Source organism: Apium graveolens, chromosome 3 (assembly GCF_009905375.1).
Source record: "Apium graveolens cultivar Ventura chromosome 3, ASM990537v1, whole genome shotgun sequence".
Classification (NCBI taxonomy): domain Eukaryota; kingdom Viridiplantae; phylum Streptophyta; class Magnoliopsida; order Apiales; family Apiaceae; genus Apium; species Apium graveolens.
The window spans coordinates 87082202-87093022 of NC_133649.1; the positions used below are offsets into that span (position 1 = coordinate 87082202).

General features: G+C 35.3%; 1 non-coding gene across 1 annotated transcript; it reads right to left on the bottom strand.

The window, feature by feature from the left end:
* Nucleotides 1–10476: 10476 nt before the first annotated feature.
* Nucleotides 10477–10583, bottom strand: LOC141715883 (small nucleolar RNA R71). The gene has a single exon (XR_012572628.1). It is a non-coding gene; the product is annotated as a small nucleolar RNA R71 (small nucleolar RNA).
* Nucleotides 10584–10821: the final 238 nt, after the last annotated feature.

The window sequence follows — 10821 nt, forward strand, 5'->3', positions numbered from 1 at the left end:
TATATTTATGAATTCTAATAATGGCAAAGAAATGTAAATCTATTCAGAAACCTTTTTAAGGTGTATTGACATATAATTGTGGAATAAAACGACTTGTGATTTTTTTTGGATATTCATCTCTGAGACTATAACTTGTGGTGTGTGTGTTTATTGTGGGGTCACAGTACAGAGTAGTTGATTGTGTATTAAGATTGGGTGTTATTAAGGGAAATGGAACTCGTGACAACCCGGATCCCCGACCCCGGATTTGGGGGTGTTACATCTCTTCTTATGTTTATCTTGATCTTCTTTCCTTTAATCAGCTACTGTCCTTATCTGATCGTCCTTCAGCACTTAAGTTCTGATATCTAACTTCTGATGATTATCTCCTGATAATATAAGTACTGATATCCTTAAGTCCTGACTTCCAGTATAAGTATTGATCAACAGTTAAGTACTGATTTATCCTGTTAAGTAAGATCTGAAATCTAAACATAAATTATATTAGCCATGACATTATCAAATATATCTAACAGAGACCGAAGTAGATTCCAAGAATCCCTCCTACAACTCCGTTCTGGAAATCCGTAAAAACATGCAAGCCTCCTAGAGACACTACCTTGCTGCATCAGATGAAGATCAATAAAATTTGACGAATAACCATTAACCACACAAGCCACATTCTGCTTCCACATGACTGCTAACCCTCCACTCCTACCATTTCTATCCACCATAAAGTGATGAGGGTATCCAAACTTACTACACAGATCTTTTATTCTACCATCTAAAGAAATAGTTTCAGAAAGAAAGACAATATCGGGTTTTTGAGACTTAAGTAAATCCCCCAAAGATCTTACTGCGCGAGAGTTCCCCAACCCCCGGCAGTTCCAGCTAAGGCAATTCATTTGGACTGGCTAGTCTGCTCCGCAGACTCAGCCATAATAGAAGGTAATGAACCCACACAATCAATGTTAGAAAGTGTAGCCTCCATGTCAGTATCCTCAGCTACTGAGATTCTTGAAACTGGGCCACCCTCGAAAGGCCCATCCAAGTTTAATTCCATCCTACGACGTTTTCTTTCTTCAATATTAAGCCCAACCATTTCATCTTGCCCCGGCCCATATAAGAAAATAGCATTATTCCCGCTTACAGATTGAAGATTTTTGAATTTTTGTAAATCAGTTCCCACCTTTTCGGCAACTACCATATCCAATTTATTCCCCTGTTTTTGCTCCTTATTTGCAGCCTTATCCCCCCTTGAATTTTGAAATCCTCCCATCCCCGCCTGATAGCTATCACATCCAATCCGCGATTCCCACTCCTGATCCTTCTCCCCCCGTAACCACTTACTCTGTCCCTGAACCGCCGTCCTACGTGGCGGAGCCCTAAGCCAATTACCCCACTCATTGACAACGTTTGTATATCGACTTTCCAGGTTCCTTCGACAAAATCGATCTGTGTGTGTCAGTAACCCACAGAAAAAATAAAATTCACCCTGCCGCTCATATTTGCACGTAACAACAGACTCAGAACCATCTCTTTTATTTATTTTCTTCTTCCTCTTCAGGGTTTCCTCACGTCCAACTTGATTCTAACCTTCATGTATTCACACCAAATGCCACTATTATTCTTTTCATCATACTCCAGAAATTCGCCAAAGAAATTGCCCAATTGCTTACCCACCGCCTCATAATAAACCCTGGTGGTAAATCATGGATTTGGATCCATATCCTCAAATGCTAGAGCGAAATTTTTAGAGGTTGCTCTCCTGTGGGTATTGGTTGAACTATAAGCATCGCGTTATCAAACGACCAGGGCCCTCCTTTCATTACCCATTTCATATCCTTCTCATGAAAGAATTGGAAAAGAAAGATTCCACCAGCTATCTCCCGTATGTTGATTCCCATCGTCGGCTTCCAAACGTCAGCAAGCCGAGATTTCATCGCCTTCACATTAAGAGTTTTTTCATATAGGAACCTTCCTACTAAGCACATCTCAAACTTGCTTGTGATTTCGACCACACCCTCATCAAACACCAGATTCTCATTTTCCTCTGCTTCAATGTCTAGATTCTCCATCTGAACATCGAGATCTTGATAGTTTGCCATGGTTGCACACCCTCTCCGACGTTTTCCGATATATGAATAAGAAAACTGGAGAGAAAACAAAACTCTTACTTATGGAGAGAAAACTTAGTTGTTATGTAGTGTTTTTATTACTCTTGACAAAATAATAAATTTGTTAATATAATATTTTTCTTGATATCAATCATATTTACTCATTTCGTTCATAAATACATGTCCATTTTTTTTTCAGTAGTGACCAATTTTTGACTTAATATTAAGAATTATCGGTTAATTATTTTTAAAATCGGAAAGTTATATTTTAAAATAAATTAAATGTACTTTCTAATACTAATTTTTTTTTATTAAAATTAATGCATGAAAATTTTAAATTAAAATTTGATCAAATTAATCGATCAAAAATCCAAATAAACATGCATTTAGGGACGAAATAGGAAGTATTTTAAACAAGTTGAAAGTGTATCTTATTAAATGAACGAAGAGCTTTCGTGTCAAGTTAAGATCCGTACTTCCCAGTTCCACATTTAAGATACATAATTTCATTCTAAAAATGTTTCGTGTAGTTATACAGTAATATTATGATGATTATATACGATAGTAAAATACTAATACTCCAAATTACTAGTTATCTGTTTCTTTAATTTTTAAAACAAGGCGAGTGGTTGACAATTTAGTGTTATGCACAATAAATCCAAATATATTTTTGAAAAAGGGTATGTAATAAAAATTTTCGTTCATGTGAAACATCATTCTTGAAAAGTCCTCCTTAACTCTGGCTCCGTTTTCGTATACTCCCTCCATCCCATTTATTTTTTTATATAAAAATTTTCAATATTCAACACGCATTTTAAGATAAATATAAAATATATTTTTTAATTTATTTTTATTTTTTTTAAATTAAACTTTGAACATCAAAAGTTTTATTTAGAAGAAATAAATAATTAAAATAATTAATAATACTATGTTTTAAAGAAAATTTAAAATATGTGTTGAGTTTTGGTACCCCAATATATATATCCCAAATAGAGAAAGGGAGTACATTTTAGGATTCAATGCTGTAACTATAAAAGTTATTGCTAGTAATAAGTTATTTTATGAATTTGAAATGTTTTTATGAGGAGAATTGATATGAACACAAGATTCACCAATATTTTTGACGAAAGATCAATCAAAATCTGACACTTAATCTTTTAATATTAACTCAAATTGGTATGAACACAAGATTCATTAATATTTATGACTGAAAAATAAATCAAAATTTGACACTTAATCTTTTAATATTTACTCATAAACGCATCACAGAAAATCTGTTGGGTAAAATAAGGTTGATGGTCCAGAAGCAGAAGCAAATGAATAGTAGCACGGTGAGTGGAGATGGTTCCCGGTATTCACGACTCAATGAATCTTATCGCGTCAAATAAATCTCCTGCCGTAACAAACATTTATCAGTCATTTACGAATTGTGGTAAATAATTGAGCTCTGGTCCAATAGTAATTAATTAGCAGAAAATACAATAATATTCAGCAATCGGGATTCATAGATGAATGTAATGCATGTATGAATGTTATAGGGTGGGAAAGAGGGGGGATGGAGTAAAATGGGGGAAGAGGGAGGGGAGATGTGGAGTGGAGGTAGGCAAAAACCGGGTACCTACCTGCCGACCTCTGCAGTTGTGGTGGGGGAGCGGCTGTTGACACTCACTCCACTAAACTGCTTCTACCCTCCTCCTTTTTGTTTCTAAGTACTCCCTCCGTCCTTAAAAACGTTTTCTATTTGTGTTGAACTACGTTTGCCAATGCATATTTTTGATTATTAATATCTTTAAATTCGTATTAGTATTAAATATATAAATTTGACTGTATTAAAATATTATAAATACAAATCCAACGAGATCACTCATGATTATGTTTGATATTATAGATTATACATAAATTAATAGTCAATCGCTTACCGTGAACAGTACCGAAAGTCAGAAGAGGTAGAACAAAGTGGGACGGAAGGAAGTACTTTATTAACGGTTAGGATTTTGCATGAGCCCTGACGTGTCTCTTATAATTTCAACATGTCTCTGTCAATCACCGCCTCATTTAATTTCCAAAAACACCCCTGCTGTGTCCCTATATTTGTCACTTTCTTTCTTACATTGATTATCCCCTCCCCTCTTCGACCCATGTTGGGTTGGGTTGTCTTTTCTCCCCTTTATAATATTCCTTGTCTGCGTCATGCTTGCCATTTGCATTATGTCATTTACGTCTTTTCAGTTCACACTTCACCCTGTCTTATCTTATCAGCTATTACTAGTCTCATCTATTACTTACTCAGTGATGTTCTTAAGGTGGCTCTCCGGCCAGGATTTTTTTATTTGAAATTTTAAGATGAAATGATTTTTATTCAACATTTTATAATCTTTGATATTAAAATGTTAATATAAAAATTTAAATTTTGGAGTAAGAAAAATTGATTAATCTTATTTTTATTTAATTCATTTGATATAAATGGAATGTTTTCAAACACAATCTTTTACTATGTTTTATGTTGTAAATATTAAGCCTAATAGTGGCACCGCATCTTTCATTTAGTGTGAATATAAAGTGAAATATCTTATTTTCAAAGTAATTTTTTAATTTTCAAAATCAGCTAAACTATCTTTTTCTCCCATGTGCGCAAAAACACATCTCTAAATAACATTGTCATAAAACGAACAAGATCCTTAAATTACGTATAAATATTAAATCAGTTTAATTTTTTTTACCACAATGATATAATATTTAATAAACAATAATAATAATAATAAGGAGAAGGAAAGTCGGAAAGAAACGCAGAAGAGAACACTGTAAATGCATTCGGAGGGCCTGTTTTCTCGTGTGTTTGATCAGAATTTATAGTAGTACGAATTTACGTGTTCTGGTATTCAACCTCAAAGACTAGCCCTATTGATTTTCACAGTTTATTTGCAGGCTTGTTATCATTGGGTTCCTCCGTATCGGCCCAGACTAATAATACCATTGAATAGTTTCTAACCTCATGCTATTGCTCCATAGTTTTAGCAGCTTATGAATTAGCAAAAATTAATAAATTCAGGCAGTGTGCGACTTTTTTTTGTGACGTCTCTCTTTTTTTTTCTCTCTTTAGACTCACTCTTTTTATTTCGTTAGATTTGTTATCAATCTTATACGATAGTGATATTATAATATATATATTAAATATATAACCAAATCACAATAACATTGCTAATTCTTAAATTACATAAACATAAAAGATTTAACAATTAAATATACGACTCTTATTTTCTCGACTTAATAAAACTGGTACCTTAAAACTCTATATATAAAGAGAGCCTTGAAAGAACTTATATTTCTTTTCGATGTGGTACATGATATTTATAAGAAAAATCAAGTAATAGTTTGTGCTACTCTCGACGTGGTACAAAACCCACTTTTCACATTAAAATGTCACACTTTGGAATATCAGTTCTCATTCACCTTTTACTCATTTTGAGCGTGTAAATATGCATTGAAATCCCCTCGAAGAGGAGAATACATTCCAATAAATACACACCAATAACATATAATGTATATCACTCATATAGAGTCTCAAAATGATTTACAACTTAGTCTACAATACTAAGTTTGTCCAACAATCCCCCATAAATGAGATTGATGGTCCAGTAGCACGCACCACATAGACAGACAGACGTGGAGCTTGACTTGGTGATAGTTCTGGCGGTCAGATATAACGTACGATAGGTAGAGAATGCTCATAGAACCTTCGCTCGAATGAGTATACCAACTTTACAGGTAGACAGTATGACGCGATGTCCTTGAACTGTTCGACCGTTTGTGTAAACGATAATATACTTATCATTATATCTTTCCTGGCCCATTCAGTTCTCATGATTATGTCCATTTTGGCCCTGGAACATCGTCCTGGTTCTGCAAGAGTTTCTAAAGAATTGTGCCTCGCAATTCTCCTTTAAAGCGGCCCTACTTCTCTCTTACATAGATGATCTTTATCTTATAGAGTAATCCGCGTTTACTCAACCGAATATTATGTATTCAAACTTGAAATCCCTGTATTCGTCAAAGATCATTAAAAGCATAAAGGTTAACCTCGTACCTCACGGGTCTCACTGTTTCATCATCATAGAAGTAGGTCAGGGGTTAATCCCATAGTGATTTGGTCATCGTGATTTAGTTGTCCCACTGAACCAAGCTCTTGGGATCTCCAGTCAGCAAGGTTGTGTGTCCACCATGACGCTGTTAAACAATAGGCAAGGTCCATTCCTCTCGATGATTTTACAACTATCTCTCGGTCTAACTAGATTCCCTTGGCTTAAACAGATTCGCTCAGTTTAACCATCTAGTTAGTGGATCCAAACATTATCATTTGACTTCACATAGTCAATCATGATAATTCTCGTTGAGAATAATTGTTTAATGGTATCATGTCCTCATCATAGATGTGAGACATACCATTACATACACAACAATGTGATCTCCCAATTTGCAGATTGAATACACAATATATGCATATTGAAGACATGTTTTACTTGTCATTTAGGAATGTCCTTATAAAGTGGCTATTCAGCCTTTTAAGTGCATTTATTTATGCCCAGACTCGTACTCCATCATGAATCGAGCTAAGTTTAGGATTTCCATGACACGACTGCTAAGTGTGAAATGTATTCCCTAATGACTTTTAAGTCTTAAAGTCAAATATCTAATTTACATACTATATTCATGTAGTACAATTAGATATATTTCGTATTGCAGTCCATGCTCACGAGCACATATCATATACCTTAAATCCCATTGCAATCACTTCCAAGTGACCAATTTTCATTGTACTCGTGCATCGACTCAGTTTACCAACTGTGTAGCCTATGTCTGATTTTATATAACTTTAAAAAGTACAACAGACTTGCAATACTTCTTGAGAGATCCTTGTTCATCTATGCTTGGATAAATACCAATCCATTCTAGCTATGACAACTTTAGCTTCGTTGATCTCTTCAGGATTCACATCACCAACATGTGACATATATCATCTAAGACTTTTAAAGTCACGAAGATTGTAATCTTCAAATCAAAATCATTCAATCTCATCAAGATTTTCAGAGATGATCCTCTTGTCATTACTTCTCGTAATGATCAGATCACTCACATACAATCAATAATGACTTGCATATCATGTGTAAATAACACATGCACACTTGTCAATTCTCTGATTTTGAATCAGTTTGACATCTCTTATTGGCATATTTCACATTTATAAAATAACTTTACCGGTTATTACTCAAGGCTTCCACTTGTTATTAATGTTACCAGCTTTTAGCGTCCCAAAAACTAGCAATTTCAGTTTGCATCATTGCCGAGTTTAAGCGTCCTTAAACTAGAAATCCTTATTCACATAATAACCAATTTTGAGCATCCTCAAAATGGCAACCATGTCATTTATTTGAAGCCATTGCTTATCACAATAATATCAATTTTAATATGCAATTATTTTGTGTCTATGTTGTTTCACTCAACATGATCACCGAAAATACAGACTTTCTACTCTTACTTTATCTAGATCAACCCCGAGGTTCACATAAATAGATATTTCTCCAAGTATCTATTTAGAAAGATTGTCTCAATGTTCATTGATGCACTTTAAATTTCACAATACGATAATTTTAGTATCATCTTAATGAACCTTATTCTCAAAACTTGAGAATATTTCATAAAGTATATAAGGTCATCACTTTTGACTGTAATATTTTATTATCAGTCTGACCTTTTACTTCCTTCTGACCCACATATATTTTCCCAATTTGAAAATTCATTTGGGTCCTAATGCTTCTATCTCGTAAGAAGATCCTTATATTTTTAAACAAGATTTTGTCAAACAGAATCACTCTCTCTATTTATTAACATCCTTTCCCCCACAAAGGACATAGAGAAAACATACATCCTATTTCTAGTACACGTGCTAGAAAATCTTAATTTATTGACTTCTCAATAATAATCACATTTTCTCTTGATATATTCACTTATCAAGGAATTATACGAGAAACGTATTGCTTCTATTAAACTTACAGATTTACCTTCAAGCAAATTATCAAGACATCCGGGACTAGTAAGCACCCAAGTCTTTTGCTCTCTACAGGTTCATCCTCACATTCATCCAATAACTTATAAATTCATTTAAATGACATTTAATTACAGATCTACTAGGAACTACTAGCTTATCGCATAAGCATTCATAAACTCCGTAATAGTATTCTTACGAATCTCACAAATTAGATTCATATATCGAATATTATTAGACTCAACCATTGTCTATGCATCCATCCAAAGTATCTCAATTGATTTTGGATCTCATGTTACCAATAGAGGTATTGGTATCTGATAAGTGGATTTTATATCCACTTGGAATGCTTTATTACAAGCTTAAATTGGTGTTTTGGACTCAAGTTGTTGGTATTTTGATGTGTTTTTGTGTTAATGCATTTCAGGTATCAGTTAAATGAAGAAAAGAGCTTTTAAAGGAAATATGATGAAAAGTGATCAGAATTGGAAGCCAAGGCCATTGTCAAGTTGTAGAGAATCTCAATAGCTTCGCGTGGGCAGTTGAATCGCCTAATTCTGACGAGTAGAACTCAAGTTATGGCCAAAACAAGATTCATCAGAATATTTTTCCCAGTCAGTAGCTGAGCGCCCGCTCAGCAAAGCTGAGCGCCCGCTCAGAGAGCTGAGCGCCCGCTCAGGAGAGCTGAGCGGCCGCTCAGGGCGCGGTTGGTCGCTGATTTCGCTGAAAAAGCCTTTTTTAAGTGGAATTTGACGATTTTAAGGGTCCAGGTCCACTAGGGGCGTATATATACTTAAAAAAAAGGGTTTTCAATCATCCAGGAAGATTGGGATACCAAGGAGAAGACCTAGAAGCACAGAACAACTCCGAAAAAGAAGATCTTGTTTTCAACTTGTGATTCTTTGAATTAGTTGTAACTTTGGATGCTCGTTTTCGTTCTTGTTGAACCTAGATCTCGTTTATTCAGTACTTTGATTATTATTTAGTTTATTAAGACCTTGTTTATACCATGCTTTCATTGGAACCCATGGTGACGATGAGTTCGATTATGGGCTAATCGTTGTCATGGGATTCTAGCGGATTTACTTATGGATTTCAATAGTTAATTGTTTCGATATCTTGGTGTGTGGTGATTGTATGATATCCTAGTATTGGTTATGCTTATTCGTCTTATGTGCGTAGCTAACATATAAGATAGCGTGTTAATCTCTATTGAAGCGACAGTGAATATAGAGGTTTAGAACATGCCATGCTAGCATAGGTTCTTGTATGTGTATACATGATTCGTAGGTAACTCTAACTGTTTTACTTGCCCTATGTAATCAAGATAGATAACTTGTTCTTAAACCGTTATGTTGTCAAATTCTATAGACATATAGGGTCTCAATATAATTGGTGCCTATTCAGCTTCTATCTCTTTTGTGGATGTCTGGTAGAATGGTACTCGTGCAACGAAAGTTGGCGTTTATCAGTTTCGTGTTATCTGATTAGTGTCCTCACCATCACATGTTAAGGTTAAGAATGAGAAGGCTATTGAATGAAGTATATAATGAAGTTAGAATCCCATGTTTGTCATATATAGTAATTCAACCTCAATTCTCGTAGTTAATGTTATTTAGTATAATCTCTTAGTTTAATAAAAACCCAATTTGTTATTTGTCTTAGCATTGAGCAATAACCATACATTGTTGCATAGGTGCATAAATTGAACTTAACCTAAACCAGTCTCTGTGGGAACGAATCTGATTTATATCTTATACTACTTGCGAACGCATATACTTGCGTGAATATTATCGCGTGTTTTCGCCCTAACAAGTTTTTGGCGCCGCTGTCGGGGACTCGGTGTTAATTTTTAGTTTATGTGCTTGTCATCAGTGGTTGTTAAAGTTCACTGACTCAGATTCTTTTACTTTCACAGTTTATTTGTTTGTGTTTCAGGTACTCATTACAATGGGAGATCCAGCAGCATGAACGAAAGCCTTGATGGACTTTTCTCAACCCAAGATCAATGACATTCAATCTAGCATTGTCCGGCCAGCTATCACAGCTAATACCTTTAAGATCAAGCCTGGCATAATTCAATGGGTGCAGAATTCAATCCAGTTTGGGGGTTCTTCAACGGAAGATCCCAATATGCATATTAGGGATTTCATTGAGATCTGCGATACCTTCAAGTTCAACGGTGTTTCTGAAGATGTTGTGAAGCTGAGACTGTTCCCATTCTCTCTGAGGGACAAGGCTAAGAGCTGGTTACACTCTCTACCAGCTGGTTCGATTACTACTTGGGAGGATCTTGCTCAAAAATTCCTTACTAAATTCTTCCCTATGGCGAAGACAGCTGCAATCAGAAACGCTATTACTCAATTTGCGCAGCAAACGGGAGAATCGCTATGTGAAGCTTGGGAGCGCTACAAGGAGATGCTTAGGAAGTGTCCTCATCATGGAATTCCTGATTGGATGATCATCACTTGTTTTTACAATGGGTTGGGAGCACAGTCCAGACCCATGCTCGATGCAGCATCAGGCGGAGCATTATGTGCAAAGAGCTATGAGGAAGCTTATGATCTAATTGAACTGATGGCTGCTAATGAATATCAGTATCCAACCCAGAGATGTCCACAGGGCAAGGTAGCAGGAGTTCTTGAGGTGGATACAGCTACGGCTATCACTGCTCAACTAAATGCG